Below are 13,940 nucleotides of genomic sequence, written 5' to 3'. Positions count from 1 at the left end.
CTCAAGCACTCATCAAAAAATCATGCGCACAAGACTTGCCTCTCAAACACACAAGAGAATCACTTACATAAAACTAACACACTTTGCATAGAGAGCTCATCTCCATCTATGCAATGCTGTGACACAAATAAAATCACCATGAGAGGTAGCCACATGCATATGTAATGAAGCAAAAGAGAGTTGGAGTGAGAAATTTCTTTAGACCAATTGAACAAGTGTGGAGAAACAAACCAATGGTAAATTGAGAATAGAACACTTACTTGATTTCTCGCACACCTTTTAAGGGGAGGACAGACGCTGGCTAACCATCACGAATTGCGACACTTGAAAGTTTTGAATATGATTTCATGATCATTAACATAACCATGAGAGAGATCATGACGTATTTACAAGTTATTGAGGTGCTACAAATGATTTATTGGGTTGATGGAGTAAGAGATTGTAGAATGGAAAGAGTGGAGAATAGAGTTGCACTTCCTCCAAAGAGGAGGGTTAGGAGGGAGGATGTGAAAGAGGGAGAGTTGGGGTTTTCTCTACTATTGATCAAGAAACAACATGAAGTTGAAAATATAGGTGTGTGTCCTTGAGTCTCTCCAAGGGGGGCTATTTATAGTTGTGTAGGAGTGGGATTATGCTACACTTAATTAGAGTAAGTGATTAGACCTAATTAAGTGTCCTTTGACCACTCATTGAATATTGGACATAAAAGGGAATATTTATTCACCAAAAATATTATTTTAGACCGTGAAGGCTCCATAGGGGTGCATAATGTAGGTGGGCCCCACCATGAGGCCCTACGGGTGGCTCCTGCGGGGTATCTCAACTTGTCTGTCTTGGCATTTAGAAAGCATCTTTAGGTTGGTCCCATCACATGCAAGTGACCTTGAACACTCATTGCTCTTCTAGAAGATGAGTAGGGGAAAAATAAGATCTCACCCTCTTGATTTACAGTTCCCTTTTGGTGCGAATCTGACAGATTTACACTATTTTGACCATAACTTTTTACCTGTAGCTCGGAATGACATGCTTCAAAAGGCAAAATTGACCTTCTCAACATGTTTGATATGAATTTGGACTATTCTTCATGCCCATGCACCAAGGAATTCTGTTTGGAAGGTCCACACTAGGCTAGGGAACCTTTTGCTTCCAAGTCTTCTTGTATGGGCCCTTTGCTTGTATGCATCCAAGGGGAATCATGCTTTTTCAAAAGGCTATGATGCTTAAAAAAATAGAGGAGGGCCCAATATTATTTGCTTGTGAAAAGAATATACAATTGGAGTCTTTTTTGAAAGGAGAGAAACTATATGTATATTCTTAAGAGATATTGGGCTAGCTATGTAGGGGGCATAGAAGACTTGTAGAGAGGGACCATAATCTTTGGTAAAGACAAGTGGAGAGTTGATTTCCATGGGAATTTATCTATATGGGGTGGAAGATGGATATATTATTTTTCTACTACTAATTCACAAGAGGGAAGAAAGTTTGGGGGTATATAGTTGGTTATTGTATACTTATTCTATTTACAAAGCAAAAAACAAAAGGGTGGTAATATAAATATATGACTAAGGTGACATTTTTGGGAAGAGTATAATGTATGTGTCGCCACAAAGGTTAAACGAAGAGGGGTAATTTACTCTAGATAACTTAATAGCGTAGAAAAATATATACACATATGAGGAAGAGGACGTTGAGTAGGCTGACAAATGTTGCAAAAAGATGGTTACCATTTTATGCCACTCACCATGCTTGGGGGAAGGTGAGAGAACATGATGTTGTTATTCTCTTTGACCCTGGTTCTACTCACAATTTTATATCTATAGAGTTGGCCACAAAGCTAGACATACAAGCCTACGAGATAGGAGATGTCCTACCCGCAAACGGTGCTTTCAAGGGGCAAGAAGCTTCAGTCACTCCCTTAATCGGGAAATTGAGGCTCCATGTCCAAAGCTATGTGGACAAGGAGGACTTCTTTATCTCTCGTCTCAAGCATGAGGATGTAATACTAGGGGCATCATGGTTTGATCGCATGGCTGCTAATGTTAAATTCCCTGAAAGGAGAATCTCCTTTAAGTACAAGAAAAATATATGTATATAGATGGAAATGGGTAACACTATACCCATTGTACATACACAAGCTTTCAACAAGTCAATAAAGAGCTCTATTTCCGTGTACATGATTTTTGTTAAAGATTCTCAAAATGAACCTAATGGGTAGAAGACCTATTTGATAAGCTACAAGGATCCACCTACTTCAGTAGGGTTGACCTAAAAATGGCTGTCATCAAATAAGGATAGTTGATCAAGACATTATAAAGACCGCATTTTGCACTACGTTTGGTCTTTACGAATATGTTGTCATGCCTTTTGGCTTGACCAATGCACCAGCCACATTCAACCGCTCGATGGAGAAGCTATTCACGCCTCACCGAACCTTTACTCGAGTGTTCTTTGATGATATCATCCTCTACTCTAATTCATTAGACGAACAAAGCAACACCTACAGGTAATATTTCAAGTTCTAAGAGAGAATAAACTTTATGTTAATCGAAATAAAAGTGATTTTTTCTTACAAGAGATTCAATATTTAGGTCACATTATCTCTCAAGATGGCATCCAAATGGATCCATCAAAGTTAGAGGTAATAAAAGGATGGCCTAAACCAAGGAATCTTCATGAATTAAGAAGCTTTATAGGTATGTGCGCATACTATAGATGCTTCATAAAAAAGTTCTCACTAATACCAGGACCATTACATGACCTAACAAAGAAAAATGTTAGGTACACATGGTCTACCAAGGAGAACAATGCTTTCAAAAAGCTTAAAGAAAAACTTATCTCTCAACCTGTGCTTACACTACCGGATCTCTCAAAGCCATTTGAGGTCCAATGTGATGCTTGTGGTGATTGCCTTGGAGTTGTTTTTCTTCAAGAAGGGTACGCCATAGGCTATGAAAGTTGAAGGCTCGACCTTGTTGAGCAAGCTCTAGGCATATATGAAAAGGAACTCCTCGCAGTTCTACATGCCTTAGACTCATGGAAGCACTATTTATTGGTGACTCCTTTCATTCTGTGAATGGATCACCAAAGTCTTAAGTACTTCATGATGCAGACCAAGCTCTCCGACAAACAAATAAGGTGGGAAAACTTTCCTTCTCAATTTCATTTTCATATTGCTCACATTACTGGCAAGCATAATCAAGTAGCCGATGCACTCTCAAGATGGTCGAGAGTGAATGCGTTTTCCATAGCAACTCACAATGATCTATCATAGAATGATCTATCTTCTATGATAGATGAGTATGCTATTGATCCCGATTTTAGAGATGTGATTTCAGCCCTTGCACTAGGGAAGAAAGAGGAACCATTTACTTTACAAGATGGTTATCTTCTCTACAGCAATAGACTATGCGTTACTAGCTCACTACGTGAGAAAGAATGTATAAATCTCATGGTCCTCATGGAGGGCATAGAGGGATTTAGTCTACCCTAAAGGGGATTGAAACATATTTATATTGGCCTACCATGAAAGCAAACATACAAGAGTATGTTTCTAAATGTGTGGTATGCCAAAAGACAAAGTTTGATAGAGGGAAGCAACATGAATTACTTCAACCTTTGCCAATCCCTAATTCACCATGGGAGAGCATATCCATGGAATTTATCTTTGGATTGCCTAAGTCTATCCATGGGAATACGGGAATATGGACAATAGTAGACAGGTTCAGTAAACAAGATCATTTTATACCTGTCAAAAAGACTATCAAAGCCCATCAAATGACAACGCTCTTTTTTCACAAATCTTCAAGTACCATGGCTTGCCAATGTCCATAGTGTCGGATAGAGATCCTAGAATGACCAGTAATTTTTGGAGGGTCTCTTTGAGAATTTAGGAACAAGGCTAAATTTCTCTTCGGCCTATAACCCGCAAACAGATGGCCAAAGTGAAATAGCTAACCTAACAATTCTTGATCTACTAAAAGCCTATGTAACGAAAGTAGATCAAAGATCCCAATGGGAGAAGTACTTACCCTTAGTGGAGTATGCCTACAATAACACTGTACATACTTTCACGAGAAAAGCACCTTTTGAGGTAATAGAGGGAAGATCAAAAAGTCCCTTGCTACTTAAGGTACACGGGAAGATCTTCACTGCAGATGAGTATAGCTGAGACTTACAAGAATCTTTCTAAAAGATTAAGGATGCTATCTCTATCTCACAACAAAGGCAAAAGGCTGCTGCTGACAAGCACAAAAGAGCCCAAGCCTTTAAAGAAAATGATTGGGTCTTACTCAAATTTCCCAAGGCTCGATTAAGGCACATGACAGGCAAGAATATTACGGGACACCAAAAGCACTATGCATAATTAGCAAAAAGGTACTATGGTTTCTTTTAGATTCTTAGGGCAATCAATGAGATGGCGTGTCAACTCAACTTGCCCAACCATTGGCTCATACACAATGATTTCCATGTGAGCCTACTAAAGCCTTACAAAGGAGATCCACCTCGAGAACCAACTATTGAAAACCCACCGGAGATCGAGGACCAAGAAGAGGTGCTGCAGTCCGAGTCCATTCTCCGACATGAAGAGAAGGTACTAAGAGGTGGTAAAACTATCCGACAATATCTTATTAACTTTAAGAAGTTCCTTTTGAAGGTGCCAGATGGATGCAAGGCATACGATTAAAGGATAACCTAAACCTTGTCAATGCTTACAATGCTTCCCTAGAGTAAGAAAATGTACAAATGTTAAAAATGAACAAAGTTTTTGTCTTATATAGGACTCTCTTTTTCTTTATTGTGCACAAAAATGCAATAGTGTGCATGCTTAGATCAAGTTTGCAGAGACGACGTCTCCCGAACACCAAGTAGAGCTTGTCACTCTAGACATGCTTGCGACAGCTTAGGCTCTCAAGTGCCAAATGGACTAGTCATCCATTCTAGAACAATGTCATAGGGTAAAATATGGATCCTCTACCCGCTAGGAAAAGGACTAATGAATATGATTCATCTTCTCTATCCCATAGTCGAGGACGACTATGATTTCAAGAGAGAGGTAATGTTATAATAATCAATATCTAATTGTCCTACATGATTTTTTCATGTTAAACTGACCATTTAATATAGGGAAGTACCAAGGGAGAAAATTTAGAATATTGGTTAAGTTAGCAGACCCGCCACAATAGGGATCCAAAGGAGGGAAAATAGGGATCCAAAGGGGGGGCCATCTTCAAAAGAGCTATGTGCAACAATGGGCTCCAAAGACCTTAGGGTTCAGCCCATTAAGACTTCCAAAATGCTAAGGTTCCAAAATTCAAAGGTTGTGTCCAAAGGTCAAAAGCCTAGGGAAATTGGATGCTTTGTGTGTGTCCCAAAAGTCTTCAACCATCCCTACATGCGAGGGGGTGAGATCTAGAAGTAGGAGATGAGAGAGAAACACACACACACACACACACACACACACACACACACACACAGAAGCTCCTTTTACACAAAGGGAATGAGGGACACATGTCAGCTCCCTAGCCTAGATGCCCACAAGGTGTACTCAATTCCTATTGGATGGACTTAGAGGTGGACCAATGAGAATTAGGCTAAAGTTTAATAAAAGTACCAATAAGAATTAAGCTCTCTAGAAGACTATTGGACAGTCTCCCAAGGGGTCCAATGAGCATTCAACAGCCCCATGGCTTGCATGATTCCTATTGGCCAGGAGGCAAAGGGGTCCAATTAGATTTTAGTCGAATTAAGTAATTACCTAAAGCTCTTACAAAAGGAAAAAGGGGGACACATGTCAGAAGACTATCACTTATGCTGCTTAATTTCCATTGGCTAGGCATGGGGAGGTCCAATGAGGTGTGAGGATGAGCAAATAGCAAGACGGGTCGACCAAGAGAGAGAGGGGGGCTGATTTTTGCAAGGCATTATCACACACACACTCACACAATCTCATGTGTGAATCAAAGAAGACTCTTTCTCCTTCTCAAGCTTACCACCTACTCCAAGCTTGTGCGAAGGGAGGCCTACATCAACAACTCTTGGCTTTGTGATGCAAATCCAATGAAGAGCCAAGCTTCAATGCATGCTCATCTCCTCTACCATGCTGATTACTAAGATAAGCTATGCTAATATGAGTGATTATGTGAGGAGATGTGAGGAGTATGTACATCTTTCTTGTAAGAATACTCCTTCTCTCAATCTACTCTCATACCCCGCTAGCTCTCACCATATTCAAAGGTGTGTGAGGTCTTGGGTTTGAGACCGTTTTTTGTGTTTGATAAGTGTTTTGCTTACTTCTTGAAGTTTCCATCTTCATAGCACTAGCTAGTATTGAAAGAACACAAAGGATTGTATTGTAAAATGTCTCTCTTGATGGGAGAAACCATAATACAAAGCCTTTTGGAGGGGGGACAGGCTCCATGCAAATCCGGTTCTCAATTGTTACCAATTGCTTAATTTCTCTCTCTTTTTAAATATTTTTCATGCTATCTAACTAGGTGCTATAAATTTTGTTGCTCTCTCCACCCAAGCACTCTTGTTATTCTCACTAGGATGCTATTCTAATGAAATGCTCACTATGTTCATGCTATTTTATGCTACACACATTTACTAGACCATTAAATGTTACATGTTGTGTCACAATGCGATAGGAAGGCATCTCGACAATATGGTTGGTTCCTATCGCGTTGTGACACGACACTCTTTATCGCGTTGTTGTGCGCCATCAAGAGTGTTGCACCACAACGTGATAAGGAGTTCTTCCTACGGTACACTCTCCCTTTCTGCGTTGTGTGGCTACATTTTTTCTTGTCGCGACACAACACGAGAAGGGGGTTTGGTTGATCAAGGCCCATCCCATATAGCGTTGTGCCGCGACAACCACATAGTCAACATGCAGTATGCCACGTGTCCTCCATGGGGTGATGCACCCTTCCCAATGAAGATGAGCGACTCAATTAAGTGTGGCCACCACCACATGCATATCCCACGTTTAGTAATGATGATGATATCCTTGGTGCTTATATAATGTTTCTATTTCCATATACCTCACTACTGTTTGACCTCTGTCATTACCTCTTAAGAATCACCTTTTGCAACCTAACCTGTCATTGCTTAATCTTCTTCTTTTTCTTTTGCACAACGCTTTCCAAGGCAAACACTTGTTTTCATGACTAGCTTGAAGCAGACCGCAAGGAAGGTTTACCCGCAAGACAACCGACCTTCATCCTCAAGAGTTGCATGCAAAACCCTGCCTAATCTTTGGGCAAAAATGAGTAGTTGAAGGTACAAGCAGAACCAAAGTTTTGTGCTTGAGCTGCACAAACTCTAGAGGCATATAAGTTACCCTTCTAAAGAGTAGTTTATCAAATTTGTGAGAGCGCGAATTTAGATTAAAGGTGGGCGAGAAGTGCGATGGGTTGCCTCCACGAGGCAGCCGATGACTTTTTGATCGAGCTGTTCCAAGACAGCTACGTCCTCACAACTCATGCTCACAGAGTGACAGTTTTGCCCCGGGATATCAATTCTCTTAGGCTGTTACACTTCAGGTACGACAAGACACTTGCACCAGTCCATCTATCTGATAAAAGAATTTTGACAATCCCTCCAGTCACCAAAGTGAAGGTGTGTACGATGTGAGCACCACACAACACACGTATGCCACACGTTTCAATGTGGAGTGGACCCAAGAGCTACTTGTGGAAGAGCCTTTAGCTGAGTCAAATGAACGGGACATGTTAGCAGCAATTGACCAAGCTAACATTGAGACCCTAGGTTTTCTCAGCCCAACTTTTGGCGTAGCACTTTTGGTATGGGGCAAAAATAAGTATTTTTGTTTCGGCCCTCACGAGATAGCTGTTTTTTAAAATAGTGAGAGAAAGCTTACCGACCAAATTATAAATTTCGATCTCCGGTATGTTACATTATTTTTGCAAAGATATTTATTTGATTCTGGCTTATTGGAGATCCTCATCAATTAACTTTCTCTATTTGCAGCATGCTGGTTTCCAACTTTTCATGGACTCAACAATTCATCGAGGTAGTCGTTTTGGATTCACAAATGTCAGTCATGCTTACCTCGAAGACCACTTCCTTGATAGAAGTCGTTGATTGGTTTCATAGAGTGAACATGGACACAACAAAAGTTTTACTTTTAGCTTACAACGAAAAGTAAGTGTTTTTTATCTCGCTATTCTCAAATATTTTGCATACTATGAATAGAAAACTAATTCCTTGTTTTGTGCAATTAGTTCATATTTGAGCCTTGTTGGACTAAACATTGAGCGCAAGCGTTGCTACCTTGCAAATGCTGTGCATGGTTTTCATGGGAATGTTTGAAGGTACGTTGTTACTTGTTTCTTGATTCTACAATTTTGATGCAACGTGTGGTCACCATATGCTATGTCTTACATGTCTATTCAGAAACTTGTCGCTACATGGGAAGCAATATTGACCCAAGGCAGTGTTTGGGAAGATATGCTAATTTTGAGTTGCAAGGTCCCAAAACAAGACGAGGGGCATTCTTGTGGATGGAGAGTTCTTGTAAATGCGGAGCTTCTTCTGGAACGCATTTATGCTGACGAGCATAGAAGTGTAAGTGCAATGTTTTTCTTTTGTAATTCTTGCACACATAATTTCTTTGAATTACATATTAAAGCTAGGGAATTCACTTGCAGGCAAGGAAGCTGGTAGATTATTCGATGTCCATATGAAGGCATTCAAGACGATGATGATCCAAAATATGATCAATCTTATGGAGACACATCCTCTAGGAGCCGCCGATGCATTTGTGCCACCACCACGATCAAAACCTCTGTCTCCATCTCGGAAGTACAAAGCAGCACCTCAACCAATGACAGACCAAGCTCCTGGACCTGCCTCCCCTTGTGTTTTTGGCCACTCAACCTCTAGTCTTTTTGTGATACCCGATTTTACCGAGGAGGAAGAGTCCATTGCACAATCTTTTCCTCAATCCCAAACACCTCACCCAATGCCTAGATCCTCTCCTGAACCTTTACATTCCACTCATGATAATCAAGCTCGAGAGAGATCCCCTCAATTGTAAATGAGAGCTACTCATCAATGGATTTAATTGGACATTAGTGTGTATAGTGTTAAACCCAATATAAAGGCAACTCGAGTCAATTTTGAAAATATAATTGTTCTTAGAATTTATTTGCAAGAATTTCATTAAAACTTTATTTTCACATGAATATAGATTGCAAGCTTGCTGCCAATAGCTTTCTTTGATATTCACAGTTCAGAGCAATGTGATATACTGTGTGAGCCGCCTTCTTCAATCAAGAGTTACATTGCACTAGAAACAATTGTCCATCCTTTATCTTTGTGCACAATGTCTTGTTCTCCTTTCTCTGAGGTACCTGTACAACAGTTAATTGAACAATTAGATTAGACCAATATTTGGTGATGATAACCAACAGGAAAATAACTAACATTGTATTAATGTTTACATACAAAATATATTACCTTTTGCATGTTGCATTGGAAAAGATATTTTGGAGGTAGGCTGAGGTCAACCTCGTTCTCTAAATCCTCGCGCACTTGTCATAGTGTCACATTGCCTCAAATGCTAAGAACAATTAGCAGATCAAGTCCACACCATACCTCAAGCATTCTCGAAGGATTGTTCAAGTCATCAATTAAACCTTGGTCCGAAGATACCAGATGACCATTCACTCAATGCCACCTTATGTAGTGAAAGGAAGCTATGAAATTTTGAGAAGCTATCATGCACTTACACACAATAGACTTCTTATTTACCTTGCATAAGATGCCATCAGAATCATGAACATCCCAGATTCATCCAAAAAATCAAGGCATTTCTCTATCTTGCAGAGTAGCATAGTTCTAGTCTTTCTAATCTCTTCATCATGGAAAAAGTCGATGAACACATGCATGGGCATGAAGATTGAAACACGTACCACTCAACTAGCAATATTTGGTCTTAAGCACTTATGTATTTCGTGATGGAACTTTAGTCTAAAACACTCAACGGTTTCAGATGAAGGGATTGGCCACTCAGGACTGTCCTTTGAAGGAATCGAAAGATATTCTAGAGTGCTGAAGCCAAGCGCACAACGCGGAGCATTATAAAAGTGGTCGAAGAACAAAACTGCCCCTTCAGCCAACGCTCTTCTAACACTACTGTTATAGAGTAGCTCTCCCATAGTTGCATGGAATGCATAAGGAATGCCAATAATGCAATCCATCGCCTACCAGTCTTCTTTGTCGGAAGGAGAAATATCTGCAATTGACAAGTTAAACACACAATACACGAGTGAAGAGTAAAATCTATTGTGGATGTAAGAAAATTTATAATTTGATCGGTTTGTTGGAAATCTTGTCGGCGTTGTTCATAGACGCAACTCTGAGTGCATATATGTGTGTTCAATGAGAACCTCTTTGACTGTTTTGCCCGTTTGTGACAAGCTAAAGTTTTTCACTCTACCTTTATAATTGTTCACAAACTCGTTTCCCGTGCACTTTCTCTTCTTGGTCTGTAGGAGAACCCAACTTCCAACTATAATGGTGGTGGAAAGCCATCGATCATTGTCCAAATCGAAGCTGTTGAAGATTTCGACAGACTTAATACTTGCGGATGGTTGTGGAGGTCTTCTGTTCTCCATTAGTGATTCTTCTATGGAAAGATGCACATCACAGACGTGAGAGGGGGAGTGCTTCTAAGAGCAAACACAATACAGTCAAATGCGAGAAGAATAGTTAGTTGAGCGTAAATGAATGAGAATGAGTTGGAATACCACGAAGTCTCTCCTATCGAAAAAGTGTGCACAACTGCATTGATTGTGAATCATGGTACATTTGTTATTTATTTGGTCTTGACAAGAAAGATTTGAACAAATCACAACGTATATTAGTGTTAAAGTTTTTTATGCAACTAAAGATTGTTTTTGAAAATGCTGAAATTTGAGATAGAAACAAGGAAAATCCGAGCTATCGTTATGATAGCCTGCCATCCATTTGTTGCATTGCATTCTTTATGATAGCCCACCATCCATTTGTTGCATTGCATTATCTCTCTAGTGCTAAAAGAACCAAATTTGAGTCCAAACTTTCCCTAATGCATGTGCAAAAGAATTCACTTTAGAGTATTAGGGTAATAAAATAATGGAAATTTTTACGTATTTGATATAGCCATTTCAAGCATATCATTGTATACAAAGACAAATAAGTTTTTGATATATTTGTGACTTTTAGAAAGAGATACATTACTTACTCTTTCCATTGAGGACTCAAGGTGACAAGTAGAAGGGCTTTGGTATGCAAAAATTATTGGATTATTTCAAATATTCAAAATTGTGTAAGAGAAAATTTTGATATTTTCATTCTTGAGACATAAGCATTCAAAATTTCAAATAATATCAAACTTTTTAGGTAGATCAACTAAATGTATCAAAGTACATGATGTAGACACAATTGGGGTTCCTAAAACATTGGTTTCAATGTTATTATGGAGGCCTCAAGATTTTCAAGAGTTTTTGCACAATAAAAAAATCAAGATAGAGTTAGAGCAACGAGATTTGATTGAGTTAGGAAGCCGAAAAAATATGTAGTTTCTTGGTTTCAACATATAAAGTCATTTGTAGTTGTCAAACTGCACTAGAATAGCCCCAATTCCATGAGGAAACGTTTGGAAGACCAAAATTATGCTCTTATTCAGCACATGCTAAAGTATGAAATCATTTCTATAACTTGCGTGTGACTTGGAAACTAGTCTTTGAAGAGTATTCCATTGTTTTATAACACTAAGTACTAACACTTAACCTTTATAAACATAGAAAGGCCATCCCTACAAAGAGATATAAAAAGTTTATGATTTTTAATGCAAAACAACTTGAAATTTTACTAAAATTTATGACTTAGAACTTACCATAATTCTCTCCATAGAGATTGTAATTTGACATGGAGAAAAATTCCCGTGTTTTCTTTCCCTCATAACCAACCTATGGTAGAAGCAAGGTGTAAAAAACTTCTTTCTAGCTTGACAAATAAATTGCCAGAACTTGGTAGGAAAAAAAAAACACTTTAGTGTCTCAGGACACTTGAGTATCCAATTACATGACTAGTGATAAAAACGAATGTGCCAATAAGTGAGTTCTACTAGCTAAACTGCTGGTATGTTATAAGAAAATAAGTGACAAACTCTCAGCCTATGCCCACTGGATCGCTCACTCGATCTACATGTAGTCATATCGGCTCTAATGATAGGAAAACATGCGTATCCACACTAGAGCCTGCATGCGAATTCTACAGAAAACTCTGTATGATTTGTATAGCTTCATAATGAATCATGCTAGTGTCAGTCATCATACAACTAATAATATTTGCTGCAAATGCTCTCATTGTAGCTGCTAGGTTGGGCCTTGGTACTTGAGACACCAAAATACCACATTTGCGCAAACCTGATTATACTACTAGTCTCGTCAGTGCTATCTATATGTACTGCATCATCAGGAGTACTCATCATGTATGGATGTGTCATTGCTAACACTGGGATGGCTACATCCCTCTCATCCATACATAGAACTATGTGTTATGTCATCAACTTATCAACTGTTAGCATCAACATATTAAAGAACTCCATGTTTATCATCTTTGCCTATGTCTCTTGGGAGCATAGCCGCTCTACCTCTCTTTGCATAGACTCTAACAACACCTACTGCGTCTTATAAAGAAATTTTGCTGCACCTCTATCTCTGCAAAGTATAGTGACATGTCTTGCACAACTGCATGCTCTGTCTCTCCTGAGCATACTAGATTTTAACACGTCTCGTCTCTCGCTCAATGCACGTCAATATAAAATTGAGACTATGCCATCTCGTATCTCAGAGAGAGAGATATATATATATATAGATAGATACACACACACACACACACACTTGTACACACACACACACACACACACACACACACACACACACACACACACACACACACACACACACACACACACACACACACACACACACACACACACACACACACACATTTACTTACATATGCTTTTCACTACAGTTCTATTTTTTCCTCAACTAGGGGAGTTTTCTAGCTGGACTTAGTGCCTATTTCCTCCCTCAATAGGTGAGTTTTCTAAACTAACTAAACTTAGGTTCAAAAATCCCCGAACAAGAATAAACTTGCGGAGTACCGAAAGCCGACTCAATCAATACAGTAGAAAGATTACTTGTGGGAAAGATTTACCAAAATTGGTTTTCTGCTAGGCACAACTTTTATTCCTCTTCTCTTTCAGGGTGGTCGGCGTAGGTGTGACACCCTATTTGGAGGAGAAAGGTTATCTTCAATAAAAATGTGTCCATCTTTATTGTAATACCATTTATAGCATGATAGGGTGCGCATTCACCAAACCTGCATGTGCAGATGATTTTTCTGGAGTGAATACTGCCACATGGCTTGTGGGACCTGGAATACAGCAATAGTAGTGTTAGCTATGTGCGCTTCCCGCCCGACGCCGACTACTTAAGGAGGTGGTGAGTACTGTTGTAGTACTCACTTAGTGCCTTGGGGTATTGTGAGAGAGCACTTGCTATTAATTGAGGGTAGCATTTCAGTGTGCATCAAGGAGAAAAGCAATGCCATTGTCGAGTTCGGCTCTGCTGAGGTTGGTGTCTATTAGTTTGTTTTTGATTCTTAAAGGGTTAACATCTATTGTGCTGCGATGAATAGCATGCTGTTTTGCCTTATTGACTGTGCAAAACTTTGAAAAGTATTGTTGACTATACTATTGTGGTTGGGCCGCTGTGGAAAACCTACATGAACATCAAAATGATAAACAAATATTATCCCATACTAATATGCACTATCTCATGGTCTCGCTTCTGTCATTTTACTCTGGGAATGTGTTACATTGGTGATGATACCCATATTTTGTGATACTATGTAGATGA

Source organism: Adiantum capillus-veneris, chromosome 14 (genome assembly GCF_014529385.1).
Source record: "Adiantum capillus-veneris isolate H3 chromosome 14, ASM1452938v2, whole genome shotgun sequence".
Taxonomy (NCBI): Eukaryota; Viridiplantae; Streptophyta; class Polypodiopsida; order Polypodiales; family Pteridaceae; genus Adiantum; species Adiantum capillus-veneris.
This window is presented reverse-complemented; position numbering follows the sequence as displayed.